Source organism: Mauremys mutica, chromosome 2 (assembly GCF_020497125.1).
Source record: "Mauremys mutica isolate MM-2020 ecotype Southern chromosome 2, ASM2049712v1, whole genome shotgun sequence".
Taxonomy (NCBI): domain Eukaryota; kingdom Metazoa; phylum Chordata; order Testudines; family Geoemydidae; genus Mauremys; species Mauremys mutica.
The window spans coordinates 228,520,111-228,540,145 of record NC_059073.1 but is presented as its reverse complement, the minus strand read 5'-3'; the positions used below and the strand labels follow the sequence as shown (position 1 = coordinate 228,540,145).

General features: G+C 42.1%; 1 protein-coding gene and 1 long non-coding RNA gene across 3 annotated transcripts in view; one reads left to right on the top strand and one right to left on the bottom strand.

Annotated features, from left to right (window-relative positions):
• Positions 1-20,035, top strand: part of PLCL2 (phospholipase C like 2) — a 191,645-nt gene that overhangs the window by 56,397 nt on the left and 115,213 nt on the right. The window lies entirely within an intron of this gene.
• The window catches only part of LOC123364258, a 52,380-nt gene continuing 51,489 nt past the window's right edge, over positions 19,145-20,035 (bottom strand). The window contains exon 5 of the long non-coding RNA XR_006577050.1: positions 19,145-20,029. This is a non-coding gene — a long non-coding RNA (uncharacterized LOC123364258). The remainder of the gene's footprint in view (positions 20,030-20,035) is intronic.

The following is a 20,035-nucleotide window of genomic DNA, read 5'->3' as shown; positions in this document are numbered from 1 at the left end:
CTTCATCACTAAGAAAATTTCAGGGGTCTCTAACTGCTGTATTGTCTCATTTCATAAATTAATCCCTGGAGGGCTAACACACATGTATTAAGAGACCACTATGTTAATTGTGTTGTCAGATGTCTTGCAGAATATTCTCTGGCCTATGCAGTAAGGTCTGGATTCTCAAAGGTATTTAGGTGCCTACCTCTCATTGAGCTCAATGAGAGTGAAGTGCCTAAATACCTTTTGAAGATCTGGGTCAGGTGTACTGTGCACTGGGCGTGTGTGTGTGTGTGCGCGCGCGCCTGTGTGTACATATGTAACTGGGCCAGAGGATTGAGGCAGGCAACTCTGATTATCAGACCCAGCTGGGAAGGGAGAAAGAGATTATAAAAGCTAGCAACAGGCTTTGCTTAGAAGGAGCTCCATCTGGGAGATAGGCTACTGCAGTAGGCCCTGAAGCAGGAAATTAAAGAGAAGGACATGCTCTTCTTTCAGCAGTGAGAGAGACAAGAGGGGAAAGCCTCTGGGAGTTGTAGATCAGTGTTGATTTGTTTTTGGTTTTGGTGATGTTTTGCTTAAGTTTTATGTTGAAGAATAAAACTGTGACCTGAAAGAGACTTGGGCATGGCAGTGAGTTATTCCTGGGCTGGAAAAACAGACCAGCAACTTGCACCTTTTCAAATACTTTATGGGTATACCAAATTATTTGGCAAGGAAAGGGGTGGAAAAACTCTTTCTTTCTTTTAAAACCTTTTAAAATAAGAATGACGTTAAAGGCATAGGTCTTGAATACTTCACTGAACAATAATTCTAAGACAGCAGTGAAGTTCATGCCATACCTGTACAATATTACCCCTCTCCAAACATTTCCTGATAAAGTGGTGGTGTTGAACCACTGCATGTAAGCTAAATTCCAAGTGATTGTTTCTGCTCTCCCCCTCATGCTCTGTTGCTAGCAAAGGCAGGGAATGTTCATAACAGTGGACCAGAAGTAAATATTGGATTATCAGGGTCTCACAACAGGCTATGATTTCCTTTTTGGCAGATGGTTGCAGTATTGTTGTAGCTGTGTTGGTCTCAAGATATATGAGAGTTGAGGAGGCAAAGTAGTATCTTTTATTGGACCAACTTCTGTTGGTGGAAGGTGCAAGCTTCGAGAGTCACACAGCTTTTCTTCAGGCCTGAGAAAGATAACCAGAGTGTCTAAGATAAACACAAGTTGGGATAGATAGTAAGTTATAAACAGGGCTCTACCAAATTCACGGCCATGAAAAACGTGTCATGGAGTGTGAAATCCAGCTATTGTAGGGGATTATAAAAGCTAGCAAGTGGCTCTGCTCAGAAGGAGCTGCATCTGGGAGATAGGCTACTGCAGTACGCCTTGAAGCTAGGAGATTTAAAGAGAAGGACACGGCTAGTGAGGGAAAGGACTTCCTTTTCCGTGGCAGGGGCTGCTCGCAGGGCTGGGTGAGATTCGCCTCCAGGAAACTCTCCCAGCTGCAAGAAGCTCCGCAGCTGCTGGCTGGGAGCCCACCTCTAAAAGCAGCACAAAAGTCAGGGAGGAACACTAGGCTTTGAAGGCAGCACAGCCATAGAGCTTTCTGCAGCTGGGGGAAATTCCTGGAGGTGGTATTGACCTGGCTCTGGGAGTGGCCTCTGCAGGGGAAGAGGAAGTTCCATCCCTCCCCAGTCCTGCTGGCAGTAGCAGCTGGAGCCCGGTGCACGGTAAGAGCCGCCAGCTGGAGCACCCCCCAGCCCTGCCCCTCCCCGGTTCCAGTGCTTAGGGCAGGCCTGCACAACTCCTAAAGCGGCGAGGGCCACATTACTCCAAAGAAAACAGCCGAGGGCCAAAACCTCCCAGCCCCGCAGAAACACCCTGCCCCAGGGCCGTCCAGCCCTGCAGAAACAAACCCTCCTTCCCCAGCGCCGCCCCACCAAAACAGCTTTGGGCCAAAAAGGAAGGTTGGGGGTGGGGAGGTGATACTTTATTTTAAATCAGCCAGGGGCTCCCAGCTGAAGAGGTGGCTGGGAGCCCTCAGGGGCAAATTAAAGGGCTCGGGGCTCCAGCGGCTGGGGCAACCCGGCAGGGCCGGCTCTAGGTTTTTTGCTACCCCAAGCAAAAAAAAATTTGGCTGCCCCCCATCTCAGCCCTGGGCTCCTCCCTGTACCCCGCCTGCTGCCCCAATCCTGGGCTCTCCCCCCACTGACCCACACCCCCTGCCGCCCCAGCGCTGGGCTTCCCCCCCACAGTGCCTCCCCACCACACACACCTCCTGCCTCCCCAGCCCTGGGTCACTGGTAACGCTCCCAGGGCAGGTCATTCATCAGGAATTTTGGATGTGCACAAAACACAGACAGGATTGGTTCCCATATGGTTACAGAGCTGCAGTAAAGTGGAACAATTTTCAGCTTGTGTGATTGGAGGATATCTGGATGCATATTATAAGACTGTTCTCCATAAATGAGGAAAAGTTGAGGTGCCTTTATTATTCTTTTGTTCCACTCTTTCTTTCTATGGGGAATTTGCCAGTGCAAAATCACTGTCTTCCTTTTAAACAAACAAAAAGGCAATGGCTGTTGAAAATAGCAATTCCAGTGCTAATAAGCATTTCTTGCTCAATTTTATCCTGCTTTTTCTACAGCAAGTTACAGTGGATCAGTATATTTGATTTGGGAGAAATGAAGTAACAGCTGCCCAAACTGAGCTTGAGCACTCCTGAATTTTGAGGTGTTCAAATCTGGAAGGCAGGTGCTGGGCGGGGGGCCTGTGGGCTCCACAGGGGAGCATGGCAGCAATGTGTCTGGAGCTGCATGGAGCCAGACACGCTGGTCTGAGTGGCACAGTAAGGGGGCTGGGGGTTGGAGAAGGGGTAGGGAGTTCCAGGGGGCAGTCAAGGGAGGCTTAGATACGGGCTGGGGTCCCAAGGGGCAGTTGGGGCAGGGGTCTTGGGAGGGGGTAATCGGGGGATAAGGAGCAGCGGCATTTAGATAGGGGGTGGGGTCCTGCGGGGCAGTTAGGGGCAGGAATCCCGGGAGAGGGGTATCAGGGGACAAGGACCAGCGGTGTTAGATAAGGGGTGGGGGTTCTGGGGGGCAGTTGGGGCAGGGGTTCGGGGAGGGGGCAATCAGCAGCCGGGTGCCGGGATTCAAACGGCTCTGGGCTGCCCGCAGCCGTGGGGAGCCCTGAGCCCTTTAAATACCAGCCGTGGCTGGGAATCTCTGCGGGCAGCCCAGAGCCCTTTGACTCCCGGCGGCTGGGAATTAAAGGGCTCTGGGCTCCCCTCCGCTGCGGGCAGCCCAGAGCCCTCTGACTCCTGGCCCTGGCTGGGATTTAAATGGCTCAGGGCTCCCCGCAGCTGCCGGCAGCCCAGAGCCCTCTGACTCCTGGCCCCGGCTGGGATTTAAAGGGTTCTGGGCTCCCCGCCACTGCGGGCAGCCCAGAGCCCTCTGACTCCCAGCGCAGCTGAGATTTGAAGGGCTCTGCGTTCCCCGCGGCTGCAGGCAACCCAGAGCCTTTTGATTCCCGGGGGCTGCGGCTGGGATTTAAAGGGCTCTAGGCTCCCTGCCGCTGCGGGCAGCCCAGAGCCCTCTGACTCCCAGCTGCGGTCGGGATTCAAAGGGCTCTGGGGTGCCCGCAGAGCGCCGTGTGCGGGGGATTTAGAATCCCCTCGCGGGCCGCACATTGAGGGTCCGCGGGCCGCATGTTGTGCAGGCCTGGCTTAGGGGTTAAAGAGGCTTTGGGGTGGTGGGGGAAGAGGGGGTTACAGTGCCCCCTGATCATGGGGCCCTGGGTTGCCCACCTGTAAGGCTGGCCCTGCCTCCCCCGCATATCCTGTGACCCTCACTTCTGCACTGCTGGTGGTGGTGGCGCTGGCTTTAGAGCTGGACACTCAGCCAGTAGTTGCTACTCTCTGGCTGCCCAGCTCTGAAGGCAGCACCCCTGCCAGCAGCAGTGCACAAATAAGGGTGGCAATCCTACGACCTCACATGACCCCCTTTTGGGTTGGGACCCCCCATGGTTACAACACTGTGAAATTTCAGATGTAAACATCTGAAACAATGAAATTGACTATTTTAAAAATCCTATAACTGTGAAATTTACCAAAATGGACTGTGAATTTGGTAGGGCCCTAGTTATAAGAGCTTCACACATGCTCCTATGAGACCGCTTAAAGTGAGGTGAGCAGCCAGTGAGGAGTATTGCAAATTGTTGTAAGTAGCCATAAAACCAGTATCTCTGAGTCCATGGTTTTTAGTGTCTAGCAGAGTTTTGAATTTAAGTTCCCAAGCTTGCCCTTTGAAAATGTTGTGGAAGTTTCCTTTGAGGATGAGGACTGAGAGGTCTAATATGGAGTGATCGCTTTGTGAAAAATGTTTTCCCATGAGTTATATGCTGTTTTTTATCCCGTCTTCTGGCCTTCAAACAACCCTCCCCAACCTCTCCAAGTTCATCATCAGAAGCAAACTCCCCACAGACCAGGACACACCAATTCAAAATGGCCCTAGATCCTGCCAGAACAACAGATGCAAAACCTGCAGATGTATCCCCACTGTCATGATGATCAATATGCCCCAGAATGCATTGTTCAAAATTCATGGGTCCTGTTACAAGCATGTGGTGTACCTCATCTAGTGCATCAAAAGCCCAATAACTACTATGTGCATGAAAGCCAGAGAGTCACTACACTCACAAATGAACTCACACAGAAAAATGATAAAAGACAAAAACACCACATCATCAATGGGCAAACACTTTTCACAAAGTGATGATTCTATATTTGTCCTCAAAGGAAACCTACACAAAACCTTTAAAAGGTGAATCTGGGAACTTAAATTCATAATTCTGCTAGACATTAAAAACCAGGGACTCCACAGAGACACTGGTTTTATGGCTCATGACAACAATTTGCAACACACCCAATTGCCTGCTAACTCTTAATTGCCCACTTCATTTTACATGGTCACCTTCAGCATGTGTGAACCTCGTATGTTTAACAATCTATCCCAACTTGTATTTAGCTTAGACACTCCGGTTATCTTCCCCACAGCTGAAGATCTCCTGTAGCTTGAAAGCTTGTACTTTCTACCAACAGAAGCTGATCCAATTAAAAATTATTACCTCACCCACCTTGTGTCTTGATAGATGGGACATTTGAGAGCTGCAAGGTCTAAAGCTGCAAAAGAATACTAAAACTGTCATATAATCTAATAATTATCCACACAAAAAAGCACCCTGCTGCCCTTGAACACTGGTGTTTAATTACGTATATGTAAACAGATCTTAAGCACAGTTTAATTTTTATTTAATTTTTTTAATTCCCATTATCAAAACATCTGGATTGTAGTATGCAAACAAAATAATTTCAGTCCAAAGGCCCCAGAGATACCTGACATTTTTACAATTAACAATAAGTGGGTAAAAAGGAAGAGTTATCTCTAGGAAGCTCTCATGAAGAGGAGAGGCTAAAATGGTGAAGAATGTACTGACTTGAATATTTATCAGAGTCTCTAAGAGCAACCCAGTTAGATTGTACCAGAATCCTTAGGGAGGGAGTTCTACAGATGAGATTTCTGAGTTGGGAAGGCTTGGACTTCAGCCTTGTCATGTTGGATTCTTGAGGCAAAAAGGAAGATCAGCTCTGCCAATGTCAGAGGCTTTTGTCGAACATAGGGCATTAGGCAATGAGTCAAGTATTTGGCGCATAAATTATTGAAGGCATAAGAATAGCCATACTGGGCTTGATGGACCTTTGGTCTGACCCAGTATTCTGTCCTCTGACAGTGGCCAATGGCAGGTGCCCCAAAGGGAATGAACAGAGAGGTTATCATCAAGTGATCCATGTCCTGTCACCCAATCCCAGTTTCTGGCAAATAGAGGCTAGGGACACCTTTCCTGCCAATTCTGGCTAATAGCCATTGATGAACCTATCTTCCATGAATGTATCTAGCTCCCTTTTGAACCCCGTTATAGTATTGCCTTCACAACACCCTCTGGCAAGCAGTTCCAGAGGCTGACAGTGCATTGCGTGAAAAAAATACTTTCTTGTGTTTGTTTTAAACCTGTTACCTATTAATTTCATTTGGTGGCCCCTTGTTCTTGTATTATGAGAAGGAGTAAATAACACTTCCTTAAAAAGCAGCAGAGAGTCCTGTGGCACCTTATAGACTAACTAACTGTTAGTCTATAAGGTGCCACAGGAAGGTGCCACAGGACACTCTGCTGCTTTTACAGATACAGACTAACATGGCTACCCCTCTGATACTTAACACTTCCTTATTTACTTTCTCTATACCACTCATGATTTTATAGACCTCTATCATATCCCCCCTTAGTCTCCTCTTTTCCAAGCTGAAAAGTCCCAGCCTTATTAATCTCCCCTCATACGGAAGCCAGTCTATACCCCTAAACATTTTTGTTTCCCTTTTCTGAACCTTTTCCAATTCCGATATATCTTTTTTGAGGCATTACATATTTATATTTATTTTTTTAAAACATAATTCTGTTCAATAAAATCATTATATCATTTAAGGCCCCAATCGTACATATTTTCATGCATGCCACTTGTATGTATGTTATCTATAACAATTCCAACAAGCTTTGAGTTAAAATACAGAACAAAATTATATGAATTGGGTTATATTGGCTCAGATAAAAGGGTTATATACTGGAGGCTGTAGTGCTGATGTTTGAAACTATACTGAGGCAAAACATGAACATTTGTATTAAAACTAAATGATTTGTTTCTGAATTCTTTGATTGCAATGCAGATAGTGTCATTATTTATTAATTTATCACTGTGCTTTTCAAAAGGTAAACATTAGCCTAATGTATAATTAAAGTAGTAATAACTAAGGAGAATTTAATACATGATTAAATAAGTCTTCAGCTTATTTTTAAAACAGCAATCAAAATCTTCTAAAGTACTCTGTGGTCAAGACTTTTACTATAAAGTGGGTGAAGGTCTGATATCTAGAAAATGGAAAAGAAGAGATCACTAACAAATAATATAGCTTTAAGATATGGTGAACATAAATATGGATAAAAGCAGGAAAGAGTCTTGTGGCACCTTATAGACTAACAGACGTTTTGGAGCATGAGCTTTCGTGGGTGAATACCCACTTCGTCGGATGCATGTAGTGGAAATTTCCAGGGGCAGGTATATATAAGCAAGCAAGAAGCAGGCTAGAGATAACGAGGTTAGGTCAATCAGGGAGGATGAGGCCCTCTTCTAGCAGCTGAGGTGTGAAAACCAAGAAAGGAGAAACTGGTTTTGTAGTTGGCAAGCCATTCACAGTGTTTGTTTAATCCTGAGCTGATGGTGTCAAATTTGCAGATGAACTGAAGCTCAGCAGTTTCTCTCTGAAGTCTGGTCCTGAAGTTTTTTTGCTGCAGGATGGCCACCTTAAGATCTGCTATTGCCATCTACTCAGGACACTCCCTACACTAACACCGGAACAAATCAACATACCCTTAGAGCCCCGACCAGGGTTATTCTATCTACTACCCAAGATCCACAAACCTGGAAATCCTGGACGCCCCATCATCTCAGACATTGGCACTCTCACTGAAGGATTGTCTGGATATGTGGACTCTCTACTCAGACCCTATGCCACCAGCACTCCCAGCTGTCTCCGTGACACCACTGATTTCCTGAGGAAACTACAATGCATTGGTGACCTTCCAGAAAACACCATCCTAGCCACCGTGGATGTAGAGGCTCTCTACACAAACATCCCACACACTGATGGAATACAAGCTGTCAGGAACAGTACCCCTGATGATGCCACAGCACAACTAGTTGCTGAGCTCTGTGCCTTTATCCTCACACACAACTATTTAAAATTTGATGACAATATATATCTCCAGATCAGTGGCACCGCTATGGGCACCTGCATGGCCCCACAATATGCCAACATTTTTATGGCTGACCAACAAAGCTTCCTCAGCTCTTGTCCACTCACGCCCCTTCTCTACCTACGCTACATTGATGACATCTTCATCATCTGGACTCATGGGAAGGAGACTCTGGAAAAATTCCACCATGATTTCAACAGCTTCAATCCCACCATCAACCTCAGCCTGGACCAATCTACACGGGAGGTCCACTTCCTAGACACCACGGTGCAAATAAGTGATGGTCCCATTAACACCACCTTATACTGAAAACCTACCGACCGCTATGCCTACCTTCATGCCTCCAGCTTCCATCCCGGGCATACCACACGATCCATTGTCTATAGCCAAGCACTGAGGTACAACCGTATCTGCTCTAACCCCGCAGACAGAGACCAACACCTACAAAATCTCCATCAAGCATTCTCAAAACTACAATACCCGCACAACGAAATAAGGAAACAGATCAACAGAGCTAGACGTGTATCCAGAAGCCTCCTACTGCAAGACAAACCCAAGAAAGAAACCAACAGGACTCCACTGGCCATCACATACAGTCCCCAGCTAAAACCCCTCCAACGCATCATCAGTGATCTACAACCCATCCTGGACAATGATCCCACACTTTCACAAGCCTTGGGTGGCAGGCCAGTCCTCGCCCACAGACAACCTGCCAACCTGAAGCATATTCTCACCAGTAACTGCACACTGCACCATAGTAATTCTAACTCAGGAACCAATCCATGCAACAAACCTCGATGCCAACTCTGCCCACATATCTACACCAGCAACACCATCACAGGACCTAACCAGATCAGCCACACCATCACCAGTTCATTCACCTGCACGTTCACCAATGTAATATACGTCATCATATGCCATCAGTGCCCCTCTGCCATATACATTGGCCAGACCGGACAGTCTCTACGCAAAAGAATAAATGGACACAAATCTGACATCGGTAATCATAACATTAAAAAACCAGTGGGAGAACACTTCAACCTCCCTGGCCACACAATAGCAGATCTTAAGGTGGCCATCCTGCAGCAAAAAAAACTTCAGGACCAGACTTCAAAGAGAAACTGCTGAGCTTCAGTTCATCTGCAAATTTGACACCATCAGCTCAGGATTAAACAAACACTGTGAATGGCTTGCCAACTACAAAACCAGTTTCTCCTCTCTTGGTTTTCACACCTCAGCTGCTAGAAGAGGGCCTCATCCTCCCTGATTGAACTAACCTCGTTATCTCTAGCCTGCTTCTTGCTTGCTTATATATACCTGCCCCTGGAAATTTCCACTACATGCATCCGACGAAGTGGGTATTCATCCACGAAAGCTCATGCTCCAAAACGTCTGTTAGTCTATAAGGTACCACAAGACTCTTTGCTGCTTTTACAGATCCAGACTAACACAGCTACCCCTCTGATAAATATGGATCACTTCCTGTAGCTAAAAGTAATAATACAAAGATCCTTCAACACAAAGAATACACTTCAAAACTTAATCTTGAATTGTATAGACAATTAGATGGACAAATATGGAAAGACACAGGAATAGTGAAGGCAGTATAAAAATGTAGCATCTTAACTGCTAGAAAGCATCAACAAGAAAACAGTCAGTCTGAAATAAAAACTTTTAAAAAAATTCTGCTTATTTTAAAAATTAATTCCAATAAACACAATTGATTGAAATAAAAGGATGACTCTAGTAGGAAAATAGTGCAAGTTAATCTCTTAAAAACTGAGAAAAATGATTATGCTTTCTTATTAATTATGTTTCCTAATGTATGTAACTTTAGTGCCCTCATGGCCAAGATGGAGTCTGCTCTGCAGGCAGGTCTGGCCAAGAGAAGGCACACACAGGAATGCAGCAGGAAAAATCCCTTCCACCCCTGAGGCACCTGTTCCAGCCCCCCCAGAGTGAACACCCACACCCACGTGAAAAGTACAATGGATATAAGAAAGGGAAATATTTATTTACAGAGGGATGAGAGGAGAAAAACAACAAGGGGAAATATAGGGGGAGCAGTAGAACAGGGTTGCATCCAAACCAAGGCCCCACGGGCCCAGTGGTAGCACAGTCTGGAAGGACAGACACCGAGCAATGTATCTGCACACAGAATTCAGGAGTCCTGAGCAAAGTTCCAGTCCAGTGGTGAGTCTTGGGTACTCCCGGTTGTCTTCGGTGCCAGTGAACTTTCCCCCAACAAACCCCTCCGGTGCCCACTTCTGCCACTCTCTGCAAAGCCACACAGAGCGACAACCTCCCCACTTAACTTATCTAGCAACCAGGGGCGGCTCCAGGCCCCAGCACGCCAAGCGCGTGCTTGGGGCTGCAAGCCGCGGGGGGTGCTCTGCCGGCGCTGCGAGGGCAGCAGGCAGGCTGCCCTCGGCGGCTTGCCTGCGGAGGGTCCGCTGGTCCCGAGGCTTTGGCGGAACTGCCGCAGGTCCCACAACTTCGGAGGACCTCCCGCAGGCAAACCACCGAAGGCAGCCTGCCTACCGTGCTTGGGGCAGCAAAATGCCTAGAGCTGCCCCTGTTAGCAACCTCCCTCCTTGTTCCCAGTGCAGAGTCACAAGCCCCAGTACTCTCAGCCCCGTGCAGCTCTGGGCAGCTGTGATACTGGGTCCAGCTCCAGCCTGTTTTTCTCAGGCAATTCCTTCCTGGCACAGTGCTCCTCCTGGCTCCTGTCCTGGGGTGTCCCCGATCGGCCACCCTGTCCTTCTCAGGCTTCAGGCAGGTTCTCTGCTGCTTCACTTCGCGAGGGCCTGCTTGCTGCCACCTCTCTCTCCTTCCGAGTTCCAGAGCCCCCCCTGGAGTTTCCCTCCTTTTTTCTCACGCCCTCCTCCCCCCGTAGGAAAAAGATTTCATAGGGGCCATGCTCTCTAAACTCCAAAAGGGTTACATGTATTTTTTTGGCAGCTTAGATAATGGGTTTTCTACCTGTGTTCTAGCAGGTATGGACAGCCCACATCCAGAGCTTACATTCTTAGTGACCTGCTGCCTGCTACGCTCCAGTTTAATAGACTATCATTAACTGTAGTGACATATAGGAATGAACAAACTGTGGGACAGTGTGCAGTGATATAGGCGTATTTAAAGGACTCTGTTTGATAGGTACTTGACAGGTAAGAAATCATCCTTCTGCTTAGTCATTTCACTCTGAGCTCGATGCCAACTCTGTCTACATATCTATTCAAGTGACACCATCATAGGACCTAATTACATCAGCCACCCCATCAGGGGCTCATTCACCTGCACATCTACCAACGTGGTATATGCCATCATGTGCCAGCAATGCCCCTCTGCCATATACATTGGCCAGACCGGACAGTCTCTACGCAAAAGAATAAATGGACACAAATCTGACATCAGGAATCATAACATTCAAAAACCAGTGGGAGAACACTTCAACCTCTCTAACTACTCAGTGAGAGACTTGAAGGTGGCAATTTTACAACAAAAAAACTTCAAAAACAGACTCCAAAGAGAGACTGCTGAACTTGAATTAAGATGCAAATTAGATACAATTAACTTAGGTTTGAAAAGAGACTGGGAATGGTTGGGCCATTACACTAATTGAATCTATTTCCCTATGAATCTATATCGTCACACCTTCTATGGGTCATCTCGATTATCACTTCAAAAGCTTTGGGTTTTTTTCTTCTCCTGCTGATGATAGCTCATCTCAATTGATTGGCTTCTTACAGTTGGTATGGCTACTTCTACCTTTTCATGTTCTCTGTATGTATAAACATCTTCTTGCTGTATGTTCCAGTCTGTGCATCCGATGAAGTGGGCTGTAGCCCACGAAAGCTTATGCTCAAATAAATTTGTTGGTCTCTAAGGTGCCACAAGTACTCCTGTTCTTTTTGCGGATACAGTCTACCACGGCTGCTACTCTGAAACCTGATAAATATATTGTAAGTTTCAGTAAAGGGATAGGCAAGCTTAGTGACCTAATATTTTTAAACTTAATTTTATTAGTATTTTTCCATAAATATTGAGGTGTCTCACCTGCAGCAGGATGTTGATAGTGGGTTCCCCAAGTTTTTGTCCTGGGATTGGTCTTTAGAAGTAAACAGTGAGGTGAAAAGAAGAGCATATGATACAATTATTTAAGTTCATCAAAGCTAGAAAAGGCAGCAAGGAACTTAAGAAGGACCTTTATTTTGGCAATATAATGCAGGTGAAATTTAGAGTAAACAAGACTTCCAACATACACTATTTTGATTTGAATTACTCATACACGCTGATGGATTCCAGTTTAACAGTAATTACTCAGGGAAAAGACCTAGGCATAACTGTGCACAGTTCCGTGAAAATTTCTCTGCAGCTGTGATTGTAAAAGGAGTCATGATGTTAGGGTGTTAAAGGATTGAGAACAATACTAAAAACTTCATAGAAATTGATGGTACATCTTCACCTTGAATTCTGTAGTAAGTTCTGATTACCCCATCTTAAAAGTGGTAATACAGAAATGAAAAAGGTCTATTATGAGAGACATGGAAAGACTTTCAAATGAGGAGAGACTCTAAATATTATAATTATGAAGTTTATAGCGGAGGTGAATATATACCCTTTTGTCATTTCACATTGTACAGTGATATAGGGAAGATCAATAAAGCATTAAATTAGTCATTTCCCCCCTTTATCCTACTGTTCTAATTCTATTCTGATCCTTTATTTATTGGCTGACTGATTGTGTCATCCTGCTTTTTTGATTAACAGCAGCTGAATGAATTTTCTGGGAAGCTGCACTTTCTTTACCTGTAGTTGCTATATGGGACAAGTATTGTAAAGCTACATTATTAACATAAAAAGAGTATTGATATTCAATCTCTCAGGTGATTTTTTTTCTCTTTTTGTATTATTTATAGATGAGTGACTGTACAGGAATCCAGGTATTAAAATAGCAAAGCTATACAAAGTATTTAGTGAATTTAAACCCCCACCACAAAACTTGTATAAAGTAGTTATGTAATAGTGAAAAAAAACTGTTGAGTAATTTCTCCTGTGACTGCAGATACGGAGAATGGACAGAGATTCAATGATCTAGCTTTGGACTACATGTAATATTTACAGTAAATGAAAACAAATGAACCTCATATGGTCTGGAAGAGAGGAAGTATGTAGTGTGGTGTCCCTTAACCCACCTTTCTAAAGCACTCTCAGATCTATGGATGAAAAGTGTTCTATAAGTATTTGTGCTATGAATATTAATTATTATTCACTCTTTATTTACTGCTCATTCCTTGCTGATAAACTTATCTCTGAAGTCAGCCACAGACAGCTTCTTGCCACCCAATTATTTATTTTTATGACTACTCCACAGACTTCAGGGTTCACATAGGGGTGAGGAATCTTTCCATTTTCTTAGGCAATCTGATTTCTTTTTAAAGTAAATACATATTCAGCTCTGAACAAACAATGAAGACCTGTGAGCATCATGATTCTTTGCAATATATAGCCTGTGTGCTTCCTTTCTAGCAAACAAAATTAATTTATTTAAAAAGCTTATGTGCTTTGTTTTTGTATAGTGCTATATGTATGGTTCTAGGGGCAATTAGTTTAAAATGTGAAGCTTACTTCATATTTTAAAGGTTCAAACAAAATTTTACTTGATTTACCTCAAGTCCCAATGTCTGTAAAATGCAACTGTAAATTTATTGTTAATGCACACCTACTAATTGCTTGGTCAAAGTGAGTTTTAAATCACCTGCCAAAGGCACAGTATTACATTGGACAAGCAGTTAATTATGGTTTATAGATCTGCAGGAGGCTAAAAGTTATTGCCATTGTTTCCTTGGGTTTCTGCTAGCCAATAAAAGAAATAAATTTGTTTGCAGTAAAATGTTATGACTTGCACTTCTACATAAAGTAGAGGCATAATTGCTACAGCTAAGAACTAGGTGCTTTGGCCCTATTCCTGCAAATATTTATGCATATCCTTTGTCAGCAGTCCCACTGAAGTACATGGGACTTCTCACATGCATAAAGTTAAGCATGTGCGCGAGTGTTTACAGGCTCATTGCTTGTGAAGTAAGGTGATCATTCTTGAATTAATATTTGCTGTTATCCTAATTTCCTCAGCAATTTGTGGGTGTGAAATGAATGGAGAGATTTTATCCAAAAATATGTGGGAATGTGTTCTACTATATTGCATATGTCTAATTTCTATTTACATTAATGGAAATTACATGTATTTTGAAGGGAAATAACCATGTCCTATTGCTATTCAGCATTGCTGACGCTCAGAGTTTGTTTTTTTGCAAGTTTAGTAATATTGTGTTTTTCTTACACCGCTAGTGCCTAGTGTCGTGATTATGTGAGATTCTCAATTTTCATTTAGAAAATAATTAGGTTGCTAGTTTTCATGGTTGTATAGAAAAACTTGTAAATATGAGCCCCAAAGACTCAAAAACCAGAAGGCTAACTAAAAAAAAAATGCAAACTTTGCTATTTTTAAAAATGTCATGATTTTAAGGGGACCTGACTCATTATTTTTGTATGGTTGGTGCTGGCAATACTGCTATGGTACTTTTTAGAGGTTCTAAAGAAAGCTGGTCCACTCATTTGTATAAGTACCATTATCATATTGAAGCCCAAGATTTTTATTTTTGTTTGAAAAATCAAAAAGAATAAGAAAAAGTAAAACAGCAGAAACAAAGAAAGTATAATTATCTTCATCTCAGTGTGTGTATGTGTGTGTGTATATGTATATATGTATATGTGTGTGTGTGTGTGTGTGTGTGTGTATATATATATATATATATATCCATTATTAGCAGTATATATATATATATATATATATATATATATATATATATATATATATATATATATATATATATATCTCAATACTGCTAATAATGGAGAGATGCAGCAACAGAACGAGCAGCCATAGAGAGGGAAAGAAGAGGGGGCTTTGTATTTAGATTCTGCCTGTGCCATGGGTTGGCCCTGCCCCTCACATATGTTAGAGCTGTCCTTAGATCTACTCTTAACTTTCTGTAGCCCAGAATGCTCCATAACATTCAGTGCATGCTCTCTACAACAGGGTGTTCTGGTCCTTTGTGGCCTTTATACACTATGGTATGTACAGGTTGGAGTGGCACTGGACATTGAAAAGAAAAGCTTCACCAACACAGATCTGTAAAAGACACAAGTGTGTTGTTTAACTTAAAAACAAACAAACAAAAAACCAAAGACCCAGTGTGGGTGTGATACTTAAAAAACACCATCAATTTGACACTTAATTTTTTATCAAATGGATTTAAAAGTAGTTTCATGGTAGTGCTCCTGACCTCCAGCCAATTTATGATTTTACAGTCACATTTTCCCATGTTTATTTAAAAAAAAAAAGTGAGACTCACAGAAACAGGGAGAAATGACTGTTGACTGATTGTACACTGAAACTGCCTGTACACAATATTTTGTTAAACACACAAAGTAAACAAATTGAAAATAATGGAGGAAATTCTTATCTAAGCTCTTCATCACAATAATTATAGGTGTTACCTTTAACAATAGTGGATATAAGAAATAATAGTGATTATTATTAGTGGGTATAAGAAGTAATGTGATTTTTTTTTTAATGTTGACTGTCCACCTTTAATTTTAAGTGTCAGCCCTCTAGAGCGAATGTTGGTTGGTTGGTTGTTTTTAGGAGGGTTTTTTAAAGTCTCTTGTTAACCAATTATAGGTTTGAATTGTATCTACTACTGAATAATATCTCAGTACATTCTGTACATACCTAGAATCTCTTTCTTGGGTGAACTTCACCTTTACTCTTAAGCAGAATCGGAGTACCAGTATTCATTTATATAACATGGATTTGTGGAAATGTTGTTTCAAAGAGGTACTCCTTCAGTTTACAGGAATATAGGGCTGGATGCTGGGTTAATAGAGTTCAGTTCCCTGCTATCACAGGCAGCCCCCTAATATAATCCCATTCATAGAATAGAGCTGGATACCTTTATCTTAAAACTAGTAAGGTTGTATGCCTCCACTATTGCTAGTGGAGTGCTGTTCCAGAGCCTCACTCTTCTAATGGTTAGAAACTTTCTTCTAAGTTCCAACCTATATATTTATTCATGGCCAGTCTATACACATTTGTTCTTGATTCAGTATTGTTCTTTTATTTTAAATAGCTCTTCTCCCTTCCTGGTGTTTACCCCAGTGTATTTACAGAGAGCAACCATATCCCCTTTCAGTCTTTGCTTTCCTTGGCTAAACAAACCAAGCTTTTTTAGCTTGCTCTCATAAGATAGGCTCTCTATTCTTCTGATCATTGTAGTAGCCCTTCTCTATACCTGTTAGAGTTTGAATTCATCTTTCTTGAACATGTTTAGTTTCAGTTTTCACCAAAAAGATTAACAATGATTGGACAACTAACATAGTAAAAATCACTGGTGTCTGTCTGTCTGTCTTAGGTTAAAATTAGGGAACGAACAAGTTAAGAATTACTTAGACAAGTTAGATGTCTCCAAGTCAACAGGCTCTGGTGAAATACATCCTAGAATACTTAAGGAACTGGCTGATAAGGACTCTGAGCCATTAGCAATTATCTCTGAGAACTCATGGACGATGGGAGAGATCCTAGAGGATATTGAAATGAGCAAATATAGGTACTTTAATAAGGATAATAAGAACAACCCAAGGAATTATAGAGCAGTTACCTTAACTTTGGTACATGGAAAGATAATGGAGCAAATAATCAATTTGTAAGCACCTAGAAGATAAGTTGATAAATAACAGTCAACATGCATTTGTCAAGAACAAATCATGTCAAATGAACCTAATATCCTTCACTGATAAAGAGCTTTGTAGATAAGGGGTAAGTAGTAGATGTGATGTATCTTGACTTTAGTAAGGCTTTTGATATGGTCTCACATGACTTCTTCTCATAAGCAAATTACAGCAATATAGCCTAGATGAACCTACTATAAGTTGAGCGCATAAGTGGTTGTAAAACCATACTCAGAGAGTAGTTATCAATGGTTCACAATCAAGCTAGAAGGGCACAATGGAAATGTCCTGAGTTCAGTTCTATTCAATATCTTCATAAATGATTTGTATAATGGCATAGAGAGTATAAAGTTTGTGGATGATTCCAAGTTGGAAAGGGTTCCAAATGCTTTGAAGAACATAATTAGAATTCAAAATGATCTTGGCAAACTGGAGAAATGGTCTGAAATAAATAGGATGAAATTCAATAAGGATAAATGTGAAGTACTGCACTTAGGAAGGAATAATAAATTGCACAAATACAAACTCAGAAATGACTGCCTGGGAAGCAGTACTGCAGAAAAGGCACTGGGTGTTATAGTGAATCACAAATGAAATATGAGTCAACAATGTAATACTGTCGCAAAAAAAAAAGCGAACATAATTTTGGATGTGTTAACAGGAGTATTGTAAGCAAGACACAAGAAGTAATTCTTCCACCCTACTCAGCAGTGATAAGGCCTCAACTAGAGTACTGTGTCCAGTTCTGGGCACTACATTTTGGGAATGATGTGGAAAAACTAGAGAAAGTCCAGAGGAGAGCAGCAAAAGATTGAAAAAAAAAATGGGTTTGTTTAGTCTGGAGAAGAGAAGAGAAGACTTGCGGGGGGACGGGACGACGGGACGGACATAACAGCTTTCAAGTACCTAAAAGGTTGTTATAAAGAGAAGGGTGATAAATTGTTCTCCTTGACCAGGACAAGGACAGGACAAAAAGTAATGGGCTTAAATTGCAGAAAGGGAGATTTAGGTTAGACATTAGGAAAATATTCCTAACTATAAGGAAATTAACTAGGAAATTAAAATTAACTAGGAAATTAAAATTAACTAGGAAAGTTGTGGAATCTCCATCATTGTAGGTTTTAAGAACAGATTAGACAAACATCTGTCAGGGATAGTGTAGAGAACACTTAGTCCTACCTCCGTGCAGGGGATTGGACTACATGATCTATCGAGGTCCTGCCAGTCCTACATTCCTGTGATTCTATGGGTGACCAGAATTGTACACAGTACTCCAGATGAGATCTTACCAGTGCCTAGCAGAATGGTGTTAATATTTCCTTAACTCTGTGGGGATATCTCACCTGGTAAACTGTAGGATTGCATTTGCCTTTTTCCTGACCACATCATATTGGTGGCTCATAGTCATCCTGAGATTGACTCATACATGCAAGTCATTCTTCTCCTCTCTTATTTCCAACTGATAAGGCCCCTGATCATAGCACAAATTTTTATTAGTCCCTAAGTGCATGAATCCCTTTGCAATTTATATCATTAAATTTCATTTTGATTACTCCAGTCCTCAAGGACATGTAATTCTTCCTATATAATAAACTGATCCTCCTCTATGTTAACAGTGGCACCCAACTATGTGTCATCAGTAAATTATTAGCACTGTCCTACTTTATGTGCCAGGGTCATTAATGAAAATAGTAAGTAAGATTGAAGCAGCAGAATAATACACTGTATATATCCGTAAAACATTTTGTGATATTTTTCTCTGCATAGCCATTCTTTGATTAGGGCATGTAGTAAATAAAATAGTTGTAGAAATGCTTGCATAGGTAGTAGATTCACAGCTGAAGTAAGTAAACTGCTAAGTATGGTACAAAAACCTGGCATGGTACACCAGTGTTGTTCAGTTTCTTGAAGTACAATATTTGGTATTAGAGAACAGCTGTAAACTTGGTTGCGAGCCAAACAAGTATTTAATATCTGAAGGACTGCCATTAATTCAAGAACATATTGAAAAATGACTAGTGATTTTGGGTGACTCCGTTTTTGAGTGCCCATCTTGCTCCACTTTTTAAAGGAATTGGATTTTCAGAGGGTGGGTGCTCAGCAAGTTCCAGAAATCAGGTCACTTCAACTATCTTGAATTAGGCACCTAAAATTTTGAGGGACCCCAAATCATTAGTCATGTTAGAAAATTTGGGCCAGTGTGATTACTATATCCATGGACTTCTTGAATTTCATGTTTATAGTATAGACATATTCACAAAAGATTTTTATTACATTATTTTCAAAAATTAAAGAATCACTAATAATATAGCTTAATGAATATGCCACAATATATATAATACCATGTAGATAGTTTTCAAATACAAATTTTATTAATCAGCATTGCCTTTTCCACTAGCAAGTATATGGACTTGATGCTCTGATAGATATTTATGCCTCTAATTTCTGTGATTCAAATACACATCCATGCAACTGGATTTGTTGTGTTTTATGTGGAGAGTTGTATGTGTTATAAATTGATATCTTATTACCTATGAAGTATTGATGCATTGTGAGGAGAAACTGAGTCCGCTTCATAAAAAAATGTGACAATTAAGAAATTTGGAAATAGAGATTTTTGGTCTAAATAGTATTCGACAGGAACACAGTCACAAAGGCTAATATGAAGGGAAAATATTACAGATTAAATTAGCGCTAACATGAAGCATTGCAGATTATGGACCCTCATTTAGTCTATTAGAAATAATTGCCTTCACGGATAATTTTTTTCCATTTCACTGAGCATATTCGATTTATAGCAGGAAAAAGTGAAGACAAAGTTAGGAACAAATCCTTTTAAAGGCAGACAAGCATAATATAAACAAGAATCAAAGGCTGGGCACTGAAGATTACCGGTAGTATAGTTTAAAGTGGTAAAGATCAGCAGCATCTGGATTGTTTTATATCTGGGTTTAGCTTGAGCCTTTTGCTATTCATCGTGTTTCCCTGTCAGGCATTTGAGTCCTTAAGGAAAGAGTCTTCATTTTTTTTATGGAGAAGTAAAGATTGAGTATCTTCTGCATATTGAAGGTATTGGAGTCCACAGTACATCTCTCAGTCTCTTGCAGTGGCTGGATTGTTGAACTAGATGGAGAGGACAGGACTGAGCCTGATAGTCTCTTTAGGGTAGGACCTGGTAGAAGAAGACGAGGTGCTCATTGCCACCCGTTGGGGACCTATCCAGGAGGAATGAGTGGAACCAGTTCAGTGTGATTCCACCTAGCAGGTTGGCAATACTTCATTGTCAAGGGTGTTGAAGGCAATCAGTAATCTAGCTGTGTTAGTGTGGATAATTGATTTCTGTCTGTTGTTCTGAAGTATGAGTGCCATTTCTGTGTTGAAACCTGGATAGGACAGGATCTGAAA